This window comes from Lonchura striata, chromosome 9 (genome assembly GCF_050655825.1).
Source record: "Lonchura striata isolate lonStrDom1 chromosome 9, ASM5065582v1, whole genome shotgun sequence".
NCBI classification, from domain to species: Eukaryota; Metazoa; Chordata; class Aves; order Passeriformes; family Estrildidae; genus Lonchura; species Lonchura striata.
This window is the reverse complement of record NC_140711.1, coordinates 2,273,699-2,290,590: the sequence shown is the minus strand read 5'-3', so window position 1 is coordinate 2,290,590 and position 16,892 is coordinate 2,273,699. Positions and strand designations below refer to the sequence as shown.

The window sequence follows — 16,892 nt, the reverse complement described above, 5'->3', positions numbered from 1 at the left end:
GAGACCTTCAACTGATGTTTTGTCAAGTTTTCTTAGAGGACATCATTGTCCAGCCACAATGGTGTAAGTCACGGTTAGCAAGACTTTGTTTTGTCAGAACTGCCACAAGAGAGAAAACAGAGTCTTTGTCCCTCCAAGTACACTGATGTAGTTATCATTTGGATCAAACACATTTACTGACCTGAAGGGCACAGTGGGCATCACCTCAGAATTTGACCATGTAACTTTGCAAATCAAGAAAAACTTGCTCCAACACAAATCTTTCTTCACCTCACACAAGTTACATGTGATGTGCAAACCCAAGGAAGAGATAAAAGCAAATGTGGTATATTGCTGCTGCCATAAGACACAGGTACTGCATTAACATTTCACTAGCCAATGGAAAATGTGACCAAAATAATAATTTCATTGCTTATCACCACTATACCTACACAGCAGGGCAAACTACAAAAGCTGTGAAATTTAAAAAATCTGTAAGCACTAGAAAAAATGACAAATAACTACATACATCATCATTCCTCAAAAATAACAATTCTAACTACAAATGGACTATTATTTTGAATCTCTATCTAAAATCTTAGATTCTAACTTCCCTCTGGTGATTGTGTTGTAATTTTAATACTACTGATGAGTTTCTATTTTTAAAAGGACTACCAAAAATACATATATATAGCAGATGGGCTTCCAAAAGGCATTTACAGATGTCTTATTAACAATGTTTCAAGTCTAATACTAACTAATGTATAACTAATGGCAACGTTTATTTTTCTGTGAAACTGTCCTACAATAAATCAGTGCAAACAGAGTCACAAGCACACATTGAAATTGCTGAGAAGCAAGAATGTTCAGTTCCCTGCTGCAGCAGACAGAAATAATTTAATCTCAAAGTTCTACTGAACTTCCAATAATCCAGAGCCTTGAGTCCCATCCTTGGAAAAAATAACATTTCAGAGCACAGTTATAATGGGCACTGTACAATCAGTGCAGGAGAGTTTCCTGGAATACTCCTAAAATGCCAGTACATTTTTAAAAATACATTTTTCTAGCCTTTCATTGCTAGACGATCCAGTCATCCTGAATCAGGAAGACTCGTGTTATTTCTAGGAATTATATTTTAGACAGCTTCTCCAAGTTACAGATGCATCATCCTAATTTTTTGTCTACAAGAATTAAAATTATTAAGTCTGGCAAGATGACATTGCAAAAAAAAAAAAAAATATTGCAGCATAGGAGTTCAAGTATATTATTACTCCTTTCAAAAGCAGAAATTAAGCTTGCCTTACTATTTTGGAAACTCAAGCTTTGTGCTGAATCACTTTTTACAAAGTTTCCAGGTACTGATTAACCAAATCAAAAGCTGTGTGTTTCACCCACTCTGCCTGGCAGTCTATCACAACAAGTTGAAAGTTTCATTTCTATGAGTCACATGCCCTTAGATTAAACAACTATGCAAATGATGGCAAGTCTTTGTTTATCACAGCTTTGTCAGCAAAACAAAATCATCCAGCAGGTGAATCATGAAATTGCTGTCTGTGTGGATGAGGGAAGCAGAGATGCCTGCTGAACTTCACGCTCCCCAGCCTATTTCTCCTTCTCCTCTCCTTCACGGTGTGCCTGCAGCCTGCTCATGTGAGCAGAACTCTGCCTGCCTTTTCCCCAGAAAGGCACAGCTCACTTGGCTGCAGTTCAGAAAGTCCTCTAGGCACACGAGGAGAGCTGCAGCCCAAGTGGCTTGCCCAGGAGAGTGCACTTGCTGCCTCCCTCTGTGAGGGAAGGTGGGGTTTATTTCCAGAAGGAGAAGTGCACCCATTTCAGTGCCCTGTCCCCTGTTTGGAGAGGGCTCACAGGGGGCTTTTTCTGCAGTTCTGTTCCACTCTGGAGAAAGACTGACACGGTGGCAGTGCTCAGAGAAGAAGCAGACATCTGGACAAGGCTAGGTCACCTTCACAACAGAGCACATTCCAGCAGCTCATAAAAATGTGGCTCAAGAACACTTTTTCTGTTCCTGGAATGTATCTCATGGCCAAAGAAGGTAGCTACCACCAGGAAAATATTCCATAGGGAGCAAACAAATTCTGCTGCCAAAGTCATTCTTCCCTGCTCCACCCCAGCTGATATTACACAAGTTGAATAATGCATGTCAAGGTATTAAGTAACATGTAAACACTTCCAGTAAATGTTTCTGCTGCAAGCCTTGCCTTAACTGGTATTGCTTCCCCCCTGTGATAATGGAAAAACATCTTCCTCAATTTTCCTGCACCTAAAGCTTATTATTAATGAGGCACTTCCCACCAAAGGTTGGCTGGTAATCTTCCTCGTGCCCCATCTCCAGAGTAGATTTTAAACCTCTTGAAAACTCAGCCCTCTCAGAGATGGCCTTCTCTGAAAGCCTCTGACTGGCCTCACCATCCACTGGGGAAGGCTGGTGCCTCAGGAGAATTGCCCTTCTGGTAATACTCTCAGGAACAGATGACAAATTCCAATGGGAGCAAGCTGGGGGTTTTCTCTCCCACCAAGGATGTTTTATACGAGCCTTGTCTTCCTGTCGTGCATTGCCCAACAGTGTTCCCCACCCCAATTTTGAGAATATGTGTTTTCACATCTTTTCCCAAGGGGACCCACAGCTCTTTTCAATTTGTTATATTTTCAATCTGCTTTACTGTCTGGGACACTCCACAACAGGGGCAAAGGCAGTTCTGAGCCAACTGACCAAAAGGGGACATGGTTAATCATACCATTGGGATGCAGATGGGCTCTTGAATCACCTCCATGAGACTGAGAATCATTAGACCCAAGGGAGGACTGCCCAAGGAAATTTATGGGATTTTCCACTGGTATTTAGAGGGTTTTCTGTAGGAGAGACTGACCTAGGGTCAAGTATCCAAGGAACTCCCAGGGAACAACACCAAATTCCACTCTGAAAAATTCCTGGGCAATAAGTTTGACCAGAGCTGTTATGTAAGAAGGTAACCTTGTTGTAACATGGCATTCCTGAAGGGGTAATAATTAGTATTGACTCCATGATTCTCAGAAGGCTGATCAATCACTCTATTATACTATATTTATCAAGGACCTATTGCCCTTACAGTCACAATACAAGTGGACCCAATTGGTCCTTGAATCCAAACACTATCACTATTAGTTAATTAAGAAACTACCCTTTGCTAAACAAATCTTCATAACACATTCTACATGTTTACAAGTGTAACAAGTAAAGATAAGAATTATGTATCATTCTTTCCTCTAATCTTCTCACAGCCTTCGCCAGGACAATATCTGGGAAAGTTGTGTGTTGCTCTCTGTGGCCAGAGAGCTACTACCACATAACCTCATGGATTTTCTATAACTTTTTCCAAGTATAAATTATTTCATTTGATGTCTGTTAACTGCATGGGGCTGAGAGCTGTGGATTGAGTTGGATTGGTTCCTTTCCGTAATTGTTTTCCTGGCAATTGAACTTGCAGCCTAGCTGAGGATCTGACACCAGCAGCACGAAACACTATTTAAATCCAGGTCACTGAAATTAATAAGAAATATGCTCCTGTTTGGGCAATAAATGGAAAGCAGAAATGCCAGTGAACAACCTCCTCCAAGCCTTCTCTGCCCCCTGCTTACAGCAGCAGCCTTTTGTGCCTGATCTCACACATCTGGAAGAGAAGGAATGGCAACATCCCAGCTCCCACCAGCAAGGCCTCCCATCTCTGTCTGACAATTGCAACATCAGCACCAGTGACTGCTCAAAGACCACGGAGAGCATGGGAACTGGGATTACACCTACTGTGGCAAAATCAGGTCACAGTTACACGACAACTGCTGGGCACTTCTCAGGAACTGATACATGCTGGTTTTTTTGTCTGGGCTAATCAGGACAGGCAGAAAGCAAAACCCATGCAAGAAGGAGCCCGTCCTGCTCAGAAGATTGCTCCGGAGATGGGTAATGACTGCATTACAGCTATCACAGGAATGCCAGTGCTCAGCAAGGAGCAATTTGAAGAAGGGTTTCCAAATGCTACTCCCTGCTGCTTTTAGTTCCCTCACAGAAGAACTACTGGAAAGACCAAACCCTCCAAAAACACCTTTGGAGAAAACTTTGGGCAGCCACTGCTGCTTTCCTAGGAAAGGGTAACTCACTGCAGCCTTGATTCTTCTTTATGCTGGGAAATAACCTTTTTTGATGAAAGACTAATAAAATTACTGATTTCCAGACTTCTAAAAATGTTAGAACTAAGCAGATACTCAGAAAGACCAGTGGTGTTTAGACCTCTCAAGATCTGAAAAGTTCACCTGAAAAGCTCTTTATTTTTCATCCAGAGCACTAAGGGCACTGAAGCTCAGGTATAAATTCCTGGTGCAGAGAGGAATGTGATGACAGCAAAGGAAATGCTTTTGCACTGTCCTTTTTCCCCTCCACCCACCCAAAGCAGAATTGTGCTACCCAGCTCCTGCCTGGACAGGCATGGGGGAAGAGGACCGGGGGAACAGGCAGGCATCTGCCACAGCCTCCACAGCAGCAGCAGGTGGGATCAAGCAGGACATACAGAGCCAGGAGGGGCTTTCCTGAGAGGACTCCTTGGTGTGCACATTGCACACACATACAGATGAGGATAATCCACACCTCCTCCAACTTCACAGCAGTTTGGCTTTCCGTACAGCAAGAAATGCCAGACCTCAGCCTGTCACACACCATAAGTTTGTGTCACACACCATGAAGCAGCGTCTGGCAGCAGCAGCCTCCCAGCCCTCTCTGCAGATATCCCACATCCCACCAGGAGCTGGGAACATGCCCATCCAGCTGGAAGGCCAAGACTGGATGGTGATGACAGGCTGTAGACATTTGGCATATGGGAATGCTTCCATACCTGACTGCACACAGGTCTGCATCCTTATTGCTGTGTGCTCACCCACACGTCTTGGAGCAGAGCACTTGGGCATACCTCTGTCAGCTCAGGGATCCACCTAGGCCTCACCCTGCGACAGCTCCTGAAGCTGGGCTGTGACGTGAGGCCATCACAGGAGAGCGTCCTACAGAAATCATTCCTAGCCTTCTAGTGCTCCACTCAATGGACACCAGCACTCAGTCATTGAAACTGAAACTTCAAGGACATCCTTACTGTGCCATTAAACTACATTTAGAGTTCCTTTTGTCAAGTGCAATTTTCAGTTACGGTGACTCAGTTACAGTGAGGACTACACAGGTGTTTCAAAACAGCAAAAAAAAGTATCAAGTACCAGCTCTCAAGCACCTTTGTTCTGAAGCACCATTAACAACAGAGCAAATACCTGGAACAGTTCAGGAAAAGAAATCTCTACATCCCAGTGAAAAAAGTCTCAATTTATGAAATAGCACCTATAAACTTCCAGACCATCCTATGCTAATTCCTTCATATAACAGATCCAAAATAACCTCTTAAAACACTATTGTTAAACAATAGTATTTTCCTTTGATACTTTAACTTAAAGATGTTTATTTAACCTTTAAATATTGGCTCTTATGCTAAATATTCCTCAGACAAAGTCAGAATAAAGTATTAGAGAGATGCATACTTCACCTCTTTTAATCTTAGTCACATCTTAAATTGTCATTATCACAGATATATCTTAAAAAGAAATACACTCAGATATGAAAAACAAGGTCCTGTTCCAGCACGTCAAGTTTGCTATCAAAGAACATGATATTACACTTTGTGGCTTAATAATTTTCAAACCTAAGAACTGATGATGCTCAGCTAAATTATCCATAAAATATGCCTTGAAAAACAGCACGGTTTTGTTTTACTGTTTTCTCTTTTCTCCATCCCCTCCAACAACAGCTGGGGGAACAGTCATGCAGTTCCATAGTGGCCTTGGCCATACGAACTCTATTAAAAAGCTGGTTATTTCAAGCTGGTAAAGATCAGATGATAGCCTCCCTCAAAAGATAAAAAAATGTGAACAGATCCTAATTACTTAGTATCTGACAGAAGTGGGGCTGTTGGACTGTGTAAATGCCGAATTAGAATGATAATGCAGGGAGACTCAACAAAAGCAGCTTTGTGTTTCTTCCTGCAGCCGGTGACAGCTCCTGCAGGGGCTGTCCCTTGCAGCACGTGGGACTCTGAACACTGGTTTCTCCACACCCTGCTCTGATGTACCTGCCAGGGCTTCTGCAGCGTAGCTTAAGAGAACAAGCCCGTGTCCCATGCTGCACTTCTTGTCTGGGGCAAAAAGTTTTTAAATAAATCCTTTTGAGATGATTGACTCACTCTTACCTCTCAAACACACCTGCCCAAGCACCTGTGGCACTGCCTGCAGTGAGCCCAGCTGAGCACCACTGCTGCTCCCTGGCCTTACCCAAAAACGGGCTCTGTCCCTGCCTTTCGGGCCGATGGGATGTGCTGCTCCAGGTGACACTGCAGTGTGTCATGGTAAATGGCTGCTCTGCACATCAGGGACAGGTTTTGGGTGCTGCTACCCAAACACAGCAGGGTCACTGGAGGCTGCTGCAGGACAACACTACAATGGACACTGCATGGCATCACTGCATGGCATCCCTGCATGGCATTGCTGCATGGCGTCGCTGCATGGCATCACTGCCTGGCATCACTGCCTGGCACCGCTGCATGGCATTGCTGCATGGCATCACTGCCTGGCATCCCTGCATGGCATCACTGCATGGCATCGCTGCATGGCATCACTGCATGGCATCGCTGCATGGCATCGCTGTGTGGCATCACTGCATGGCATCACTGCCTGGCACCGCTGCATGGCATTGCTGCATGGCATCACTGCCTGGCATCCCTGCATGGCATCACTGCATGGCATCGCTGCATGGCATCGCTGCGTGGCACCGCTGCGTGGCACCGCTGCATGGCACCGCTGCATGGCATTGCTGCATGGCATCACTGCCTGGCATCCCTGCATGGCATCCCTGCATGGCATCCCTGCATGGCATCCCTGCCTGGCATCCCTGCATGGCATCACTGCCTGGCATCACTGCCTGGCAGGTTTATGCATGGTAGGTTCATTGCCAGCTCCCAGTGACTGTGCTTGCCTCATGCAGGTTTTCTGACAGACACCGAGTGTCTTAATTAGCAACCTGCCTTTTTAATGCCCGGAAAATCATGCTGTGTTTGGCACTCTGGGTCTGCAGTGGCTGCTCCCACATACCCCCACCTGTAACCTCACACACACAGAAATCCTGCTGAGTCAATCTTTCCAAGCCAGTCTGCCCCCCAGCATATGTTGGCTTCTGTGCCTTTTGCCCTTTTCCACTTCATGCCATCTGTTTATGGTCTTTCCATCTAGTTAATTATGATTTTCCAAAGTTTCCAATTCATCTTTTTGCTGTCCTTTTTTTTCCCTATCTGATGTCCAGTTAATGATATTAAAGGAAAATTTATTAAAGAACTACCTTAGCTCAACTTCTTTCCATGCTTTTCCTCCAAACTGGCTGAGTGTGACCTTTGCAAAGGTATTTAGCAGAGGTCATTTGTCAAATTATTTTTCCAATTTTTGTCAGCAAGAATTTTGAAATAATTATCAAATTATTTTTGTTACATCAAATGAAAAAAATGTTCTTTAGCTAAGCTGACATATTTTAATCTAATTCCTTAAAACGACATGAGATTAAGTACACAGTGGAAAAAAACCCACAAAAGTCTGGTTTGTGGCCAAAATTCCACCTTGACGTGAAACAGAAGGGGGAGGAAAAATAAAATCTATTGAATAGTATTTCCCAAGTGTTTATTAAGAATTGCTTTCTTTCTTAGTCTCAAATCCACGGTAGTCTCAAGGCAACAATGCCACATCTGGGTTTGATGGGGTCTGTTGAAAGTCCATTGGGACCACCCCTCATTCTGCTGCCCTGCCATCTCCAGCAGGTTCTGCATCTGTGGCACACACAACCCAAATTGTTTATTTCTCCCAGCTCTCATTAACCTCTGACTGCTGTGTTGGTTCTGGGGGCCAGGGTGGAATCAGAAGACCAATTCAAATATCTTCTTACAGTTGCTGCTAAATGGTAACTGTTTGAAAAGATTAAATGAGACAGGTCAGAGAGAGGAACAAAGAGTTTTATTCATGGAGAATCTTACTAGCCTTCAAAGCAAGTCATATGAGAAATATATGAATACATACATTTTTATAGCTCATGCCTAAATTAGAAACAAGATCAGAAACCTCAACATCCCTCATGAACTCCTTCCTGTTTCCCCATGTTCTCCTATTCATTTTAGATGACACACTGTCCCCTTTATTCCTCTTCCTCCTCTTGTCCCTCCTTGTCCCTTGTCACCCCTCTCTGCACATCCTGCTCCATGACTCTGGGCTCACTTGTGTTGGCTTCAGAGATGAACAGCCTGAGATCTGCCACTCTGGAAATCTGGGAATTGCCAGTTGTGAATGTCCCATCTTGCCTCCCCCAAAGAAGCAAAGTGAGCATGAAGCCAGACTCCAGCCCTCCTTAACAAGTGATGTTCAAATACACTTCACAGCAAGGCAAGAAACAAGCAATTTAATGTGGCATGTAACAAAAAACTCGCAAATCAAAATTCCCAAGCAAAAAGGCCATTTCCTCACCCTCTGGCTTTGGAACTAGAGCAGGATAAGCTAAGTGGGTGAGGCAGAAGTGCTGGTCATTTGACCACCTCAACAAGGGGCAAAGAAAAAGGGGAAAAAAAAAAAAGAGGAAAAAAGAAGACATAAAACAGGTGAAAACTGTTTGCACGTGAATCCTTAGGGCCATCCAAACTGGGAAGTATGGTAGAAACCACTTCTGCTTGCAGGATTAAGGTTTTGAAGTCAACCAGGGCAATAATTTCTGGAGATACAGTACAATACAGATAGTGCCTTTTGACTCAGAGAGAAGGGAGGGCAAGAGACAAACTTCTGGCTGGACAAAAAAACTCTTCCTGCAAGAACAACCACCTCTAAAGAGATAAAGAGAGCAACAGCAGCTGCTTAGATTTACATTGATGTCACAGAACAGAATTGAAACCAGCCAGTATCTCTAACTGGTACCAATTACTACATCAGTGGGTCTAAACAAGTTTACAGCCTCAGAACACTGCAATCTCCCTTCCACACAGGAAAGAAAAATCGTTTCTTTTAGAGGAACTCAGAATTTCTCAACTCCAATTAATCTTCTAAAACAGGAAATCCCCGCCAGCACAGGTGGAACTGTAACACACTGGCTGTGCAGCTGGGGAAAGAAAAATGGGATTTCCGTGTTCCTGTCTCACAGAGTAAGTAAAACAGGCAGCTGAAAATCTGAAAAGAAGAATGTAAGTAAAAAAACTGAGAGGGGACTTTAGGAAGTCACTAGGTCATTCCTAAGAAAATTCCCTACAGTGTCGAGGATGGTTTGAGCCCTTCTGAGGAAGCAGCCATTGCTGCAAGCTGAGCATTAGCGCAAAGGAAACTCATCCCAATCTGTATTTTAGGAACCAAAGTTAAGAGGACACGCAGCTGCCTTCTGAAAGAGCCGGGTAATGTGCATAGACATGTCCAGCTTCCCTCAGCCATCCCTTTGTTCTCTGTAATTGCTATGTTTAAATACAGTTTACACTGTTACTCACTGGACCACACCACAAAAGATGAATGCCAGGATGGATATTTCTTTGCCATTGAAATGTTACTTCAGTTAAAAGTCAAGAAAAGAAATAGGCATTTCTTTTTGACATTTACTTGTCTGCAGCATTGTAATTGTGGAGGCATGTTGAAAAGAGGGATATAAGCAATTACTTGCATTGCTACACATTTCTGTCTGTCTAATTGAAGCCAAAAGACTTAGAGACAGGTGAAGATAACACAGGTGCTTGTAGGGTATGTCCTGCACTCTGCTCTGAGCACTAGGGCTGTGCTTAAGTTCAGCTTAGTATAAACAGTATTTTTCACGATAGTTTATTTGTTTAATTTAATTTAAATTAAATTCATTTCATTTCATTTTTTTAACAGCCTGGTCTAGTGGAAGTTGTCCCTGCCCATGGCTGGGGGGTTGGAACTAGATAATCTCTAAGGTTCTGAAAGGTCCCTTCCATCCCAGACCATCCTGTGATGCTGTGATTGGATGACATCAAGCACCACAAAACCATCTGTATCAGAAGAAAGACACAGGGCAGTTCTCAGAGAAACCAAAAAAACATTGTGTCTCAAACAAAAACAACTAACACACATAGTAGCACCAAAGCTTTGTTTAGACTAGGGGAAGTCCAGCAAGTCAGTGATAAAAGAGCTATCAGGGTGGGGTACTGAAAGGTGTGTTGTCACCAGAAGAGCAGTGCTCCCAGTATAAAAACAGCCTGAGTACTTCCAACCATAGAAAGTGACCCTCACTCTCTGAGGTGCCAGACAAAGTGGGTAACAAGCAAAACCAGATTAATTTCCTTTAACTACAAGTACACACTCAACACTTGCTCACCGGGGAAAAAGATAAATATACTTACTGTTAATAAAAATAACACTGACAATTTTTTCTTTCCTACACACACACACACACAAATTCTCTCTATTTAGATTATTAGAAGGCTAACTTTTCTCACATATACATTTCAGTCAATATAACAGGTATTTGCATTGGCATGTTGCTTTCACATGAATTTATATTTCATTGCTCCATTTTGAAATGCCATTGAGCCCACAGGACACTGTTGGAGTCAGCATGGTTTTGTACTGCACAGCAAAGCAGTCCATGCTTGGAAATGCCCTGAACACATGCAGTGGAGGCAGTAAAACCAGCAAGGTCACTCAGCTGGGCTTTCATTTCAGCCTGGATGCCGTGCTCCAGCAGGACAGTCATACACATTATCCAGAGCACAGCCAGAGCCACAGAACCTCAGCTGCTCCCAGCTCAGTGCTCCCATTGCCCTGCCAGCACCAGGTCAGCTGTCAGGAACCTGCACGGGAGGCTGCAGGTAGAGCAGCAATCCAAAATCTGCACATGCCCTTCACCAGCCTCACGGCCATTCCCAGGCTGACCTCTGTGATTCAGGGTGCTACACTCAATATTGAAGGTAAATATATAGAAACAACTGAAAACTACTTTCCTCCTGGCCTACTAGGGAAGTGCTTAATTGAAGGAGAAGACAAAGATTTAACAGACAAGTTCTTCCCCTTAAGATAGATTGGTAAAACAGAATTTAATGTTAGGTCTGCAGAACTGAGGTAATGTCACAATGTTTCTCTTTTTACAAGATAAAAGGAAAACCCTGGTTGCTAAATTAAGAGGAAAATTATCTTAAATAAATATCTTAACTTCCTGGCAAATTACAAGGTTTAGGTCTGCTCTAAAAGGAATTTTTGTCAGCTGGAATAAGGCATCTATGTGAAAGATTAATAAGAATAAAAACCAACCTCTTAAAAAAGTAGAAATAATGCTTGTTGAATTTATCATCACCTGTAAGACTGGTTATGTTAATAATCCTTCATGTTATGCCAAGTAGACTGAAAATAATTAATAGTTCACAACCTTCCCACAGAAGTTCAGTGCCAATGTTGTTTTGACTGTTGACAATAAATATAAAGTGTAATCCCAAATATTTAGGCCTTCGACATAAATTCCTTATATCTGAGCAATTTCCATGAAAGGTAATAAGAAATAACAACATTACCCTGTGAGTTCCTGGATCACAGACTCAATGGGGAATTTCAGCCTCACTGTTCACAGCTCTTCATTGAAGTCCACTGTGCTCATGACCTCGAGAAGCAGATCTGATGTTGCAGTCAGGGTTCCAGAGCTGAGCTCTGCTGAGCCACCACCAACACTCAGCAGTCAGAGATGAGAACCAGGGTGCTGCAAAGCCTGGCTGATGGTGCTGCTCAGGGGGTGCTGTGAAATCCTGAGGCCTCTGTCTCACACGCAAGCTCTTTCATAGCTGTGAAACAATGCTCACCTCAAACCAGCAATAAGGAGCGTCTGCAAGGACACAACACTGTGAGAGAGGACGGAGAGGAAGAGAAGGAAATGGAGAATAAAGCAAAAGATGGAAGGGAGGAAGGTTGTTTATATGCTTGCAAAATCTCTAAAATAGTCACACCCCAGAGATATGCAGGTGGCAAACTGATCTCATTAGAGAAACCACAATGTTTCAGAGACAAGGTTTGTTTCTGCCAGGATCCTGTTTCCTGTACTGCTCATACCCAGATGCTGCACAGAAAGGCTCCCAGCCACACTGTTTGACAGATTTTAATGTGATTCCCGAAGGACAAGCCAGAAATATTTGGCTAAAATTCATTGCCAAGTTAGACAACCACTACACAAGGAAGAAATAAAATCCACTATGTAGAACAGGACACTCATGGTTATCAAGTTTGGAACCCATTCATGGCGCTTTTCCTTGGAAACAGCACCTGGGGCAGCACACAGCATCCCTGCAGAACTTCCACAGCCAAAAAACTCCAATACAGACCTCAAGAGTGTGAGAAATGAACCTGACTGCTCACTGCTCTGCTAGCCTAGGAACTGGGCAACTGGTGTGCAAACAGCACCAAATCCACTGAGGCATGAAAGGACTGCAGTATCCACCTGCAGCATGCAGACTTTTGGGGCAAAGCAGAAAGTTTTACACATCCACCCACTCCTAGGGAAGAGAGTGCCCCATCAGGACAACGTGGCAAGTCAGTGCTTCACTCATGGATGGTGTCACGGCAAGAAATGGACAAGACTGACTGCATTCATTCCTCATCCCTCCACTAATACTGGATTTTAGGAACTGCTGCCCAGGGATAGTAAAAAAAATCCCTTCATGGTGTTTTTCTATTGAAAATTGTGTCTTTCTCCTTGGGGGGTGGAAAACATAAAGCTTCCCATTAAAGGCCCTCACTTGGTCTAGTATTTAATTTCTAAAAACACCAAGACCTACTATGTTTTTGTTTTCAACAAAACGTTGTTTTTGAAGTGGTGCCTCACTGGAGCTGTGGTTCAGTTGCCAGAGCACACCTCCCACGAGGTGTGAGATCACTCAGAGGGGAGGTGATGACACCACTGGGAAGATGCAGCCTGGCCAGGGAAGCCAGGCTGCGGCTGAGTCAAAGCTGTCAATCAAAAGTATTCACCATTTTAGAAAGTCTACTACAAATGTTGACAAAAATAATGCACTTGTCTTTAAATTTTTCTGCAAAATAATATATTTGGTGATCATGTCTGTTCTTCACCATTTGTGGGCACTCCTGAAGTGCCACTCAGAAAAGCAGAATGAGCAGGACACTGGAGGCTCCAATAACAGCAGCCATACCCACCATGGCCAGACTCCTTCCACGCTTGGGAATTGCAAGGGGATTCTGCCCTTCTTCAAGCATCTCAGCTCCAGTATCTGGCCACTCATTGCTCAGAAGGGCTGAGCTCCCTGGGAATGCTCTGACAATGTCAAAGATTAGCTCACTGACCCTCATGTGTAATGAACAAAAACTCTTACAGGAGCACTGCATGTAAGCCTTCAATATCGACTCTGGTCTGAGGGCAATGAACAGCCCTAGCAGCAAAACGTGATTCCTCGGCAACTGCCTGAGCTCTCTGAGGGGATGTGAAGGCTCCAAGAAGCAACCCAAGAGCCCACAAGCATTTGCAATCAAGGCTCCACTCTTATCAGACCCCTCCCAGTCTGCTCCAGCTTTACCAGATCACTGACCTCCCTCGTGTCACAATTGCCAGTAAAATACAATAGCCTGAAACTGAAAACACCTCTGGTCTACCAAGAAACCACTCTGAAGGACAAAGTCACTGATAATGCTGAACCCAGCTCATAGGATGAGACACTGATTGTCTCAGTGCTCTAAGTGAGCAGCTTAATTGGAAAAGAAAAACAGGGTGATGAATCACAGCTAAGGAAAGCACCTCGCTGAGGAAGACAGACAACATCAATGTTTTACATCATTGAGGTATTTGAGGTTGCTCTTTAGGACAGCACATGTGGAAAACATTTCAGGAAAAAAAGATGAAATGTTGCTTAATTGGTGAATTCTTGTCATGAACACTAAGCGGTCTGACACATGCTGGCGGGCAGGAGGTGCCAGCCTCAGACACGCTGCCAGCCACACTTCCCCACTCCCAGCGGCTGCCTGGCCTCGCTCAGGTCTGAAAGTTTCCCAACGGGAGGCTCTGTTTGCTTTCTGGTAAATTAGCCACTGTAGTCACATCTCCTTGCTTGGTTTAATTTCATTTTTTGTTCTTTCTTCTGCTTCTTTTTTTTTTTTTTTTTTTCTGGTTTCTTTCTGATGCAGTGGCATCTGATCTTATTCAATCCTAACTCCTCATCTCCTCACCCCGAAAAGGGAAAGAGACCCCAGAAGCAGCCTAGGGAGTGGGGATTCACCTAGGACTGGGAAGCTGCCGCTGCAGTGGGACTGGGGAGTTCTTCACAGCACGGAAAGCGCCAGCAGCGACAGGGAGGGGACGCGCCCGCGTCCGGCCCCAGGAGCCGGCAGGGAGCGGAGCGCCGAGGGAGCGCCGAGGGAGCGCCGAGGGAGCTCCGAGGGAGCGCTGAGGGAGCGCCGAGGGAGCGCCGAGGGAGCGCCGAGGGAGCGCTGAGGGAGCGCTGAGGGAGCGCCGAGGGAGCTCCGAGGGAGCGCTGAGGGAGCTCCGAGGGAGCGCTGAGGGAGCGCCGAGGGAGCTCCGAGGGAGCGCCGAGGGAGCTCCGAGGGAGCGCTGAGGGAGCGCCGAGGGAGCTCCGAGGGAGCGCTGAGGGAGCGCTGAGGGAGCGCCGAGGGAGCTCCGAGAGAGCTCCGAGGGAGCGCTGAGGGAGATCCGAGGGAGATCCGAGGGAGCGCCGAGGGAGCGCCGAGGGAGCGCTGAGGGAGCGCCGAGGGAGCGCTGAGGGAGATCCGAGGGAGCGCTGAGGGAGCGCCGAGGGAGCTCCGAGGGAGCGCCGAGGGAGCGCCGAGGGAGCGCTGAGGGAGCGCCGAGGGAGCTCCGAGGGAGCGCTGAGGGAGCGCTGAGGGAGCGCCGAGGGAGCGCCGAGGGAGCTCCGAGGGAGCGCCGAGGGAGATCCGAGGGAGCGCTGAGGGAGCGCTGAGGGAGCGCTGAGGGAGCTCCGAGGGAGCGCCGAGGGAGCTCCGAGGGAGCGCCGAGGGAGCTCCGAGGGAGCTCCGGGCGGTGCCGCAGCCTCGGCCGGGCCCTGGTCAGGGCCGGCGGGCTCCGTCGGGGCTCCCGCTCCTGCGGAGGGCTCGGGGGAGGTCAGAAAAGCAGCAAAGCAACAACGCGAGTCGCGCTCCTACCGGGCCGTGCCTTCCGCAGCCTCGCAGCGACAGGCCGGGCCCGCCCCGCCCCGGCGCCACCGCCTCTTCGTCCCGCTGCGCCCCGGCCCGACCGGAGCCGGCCCGCGGACCCTGCCAGGCTGGGCGCCCCGCACGGCCCGCTGCCCTCCCCTGCCGCCCGGACAGCTCCTCCTTTCCCCGGGCACTGCCACGTCCCGGGACACCGCTGGCCACTGCCACCTGCTACTGCCACCGGCCACCTGCTACTGCCACCGCCACTGCCACCAGCCACTGTCACTGCCACCAGCCACTGCCACGCACAGCCTGGCAGTACCCCAGAGCCACACTGTACCTTTTGCCCAGGCAGAGGAACAGCAGCCCCCTCAGTTTGCAAGCATAATCTTTTCAGCCATGACTTTGCACTTGGTAGTGAAATACTGAGTCATGCCAAATGTTAACCCAGCTGTTCCTTTATCTCTTTCTATGACGAAAAGTGATTACCGCAATAAATCTGCTGCTTTGTTTCATGCCAGCCTTTGTTCCCCCAGAGAAGCTGCCTGGAAAGCAGCAGGTAATGTGGGGGATGCAGGGCCCGGGTCTGCCACAGCCAGCCGAGGGCACTGCTTTCTCCCATCCTTCTCCTCCTCCTCCTCGGTCAGCTCCCAGCATGGCCTTCAGCCAGGCAGCCAGCCGCGGAGCCTGCCTTCCTCACAAACACCACAGCTGCCACAGAAACTGCTGTGGAAAGCCCTGCCGGCCCGCAGGCAGACAGGGGCATCCCACAGGCACATCAGGGGATGCTCTGCCCTGCCCAAGCCAGCTCTAATGCACAGCAGAAACCACTGCCCACTGCCCACACAGATGTCTGGCTGACCTCCAGCCAAAAAAAGGCCTTCACTCTCCTCTGCACTTCAGGCACCTTGTGCCAGCCTTCCCCAGTTTCAGGCCACTGCTTGGGAGATGGTGTTCTGACAAATCAAAAGCTGTAACTTCAGGTGCCATGGTGACAGACATGCAAATCCAGTCATCTCAGGTGGACACGTGTCAGGGGGTAAAGCTCCTGCAGGCTGCAGCTTGGATTCTGGGGGGAGGCCAGGGCATCTGCCAGCAAACATGGGGCAACTAGAAAGCTAAAAGGAGGGCATTGAGCAAACCCCACAGGAAGAGTGGCCTCAGCTGCTGAACCAAAAGCAAGCATGGTCTCTAAGGAAAGCCTGAATCCAAAAAATACCCTAGTAGGAGGCCTGGAACATCCCACAGCGCAAGCTGAATCTTGTTTTCTTATTTTATTGTCTGCCATAAGCAACAAGAGTGGTGCTCAGCAGCAGAGTAACTTGTGTTAATGATCTCTTGTCAATTTCAGTACTTGCAAAAAAGGTTTAATGAGAATCTTCAAATCTGCAAAGTTGGAATATATGCTAAAAGCATGGCAACATTATCTTTTTGAAGCCTGACATTCTTTTAATGCATGGTGTGGGCAATAACTTGCAATGAACAGTAGCAACTCTGGACCCTTTCCTACAGCTGTGCTAGCTACAAATAAGGTTCTGAGCAGGGCAGAAAAAACAGTGTCATAGAACAAAGGAACCTGAAGCACCCTCCTCCTGGAATTTCTTTTTCCAGGCTCCTCTCTTTGCACATGGGTGTGCTTTAGGGATCCTCAGTGCCAGATCTCTTCCCCTATCCTCTGGAAGGAGCAGAGCTGTCCCTCCTTAGCACCACAGAAC

At 46.6% G+C, this 16,892-nt stretch overlaps 1 protein-coding gene across 6 annotated transcripts in view; it reads right to left on the bottom strand.

The window, feature by feature from the left end:
- PIK3CB (phosphatidylinositol-4,5-bisphosphate 3-kinase catalytic subunit beta) overlaps positions 1–15,331 on the bottom strand; it is an 89,092-nt gene extending 73,761 nt beyond the window's left edge. For 4 of the 6 annotated variants that reach the window (XM_085587524.1, XM_031505654.3, XM_085587527.1 and 1 more), the window contains exon 1: positions 11,586–12,929. The gene's annotated coding sequence lies outside the window, so the exon portion shown is untranslated. Of the gene's footprint in view, positions 1–11,585; positions 12,930–15,186 lie in introns of those variants that run through there. The other 2 variants (XM_085587525.1, XM_085587526.1) reach the window with 2 other exon arrangements.
- Between the last annotated feature and the right edge of the window lie 1,561 nt (positions 15,332–16,892).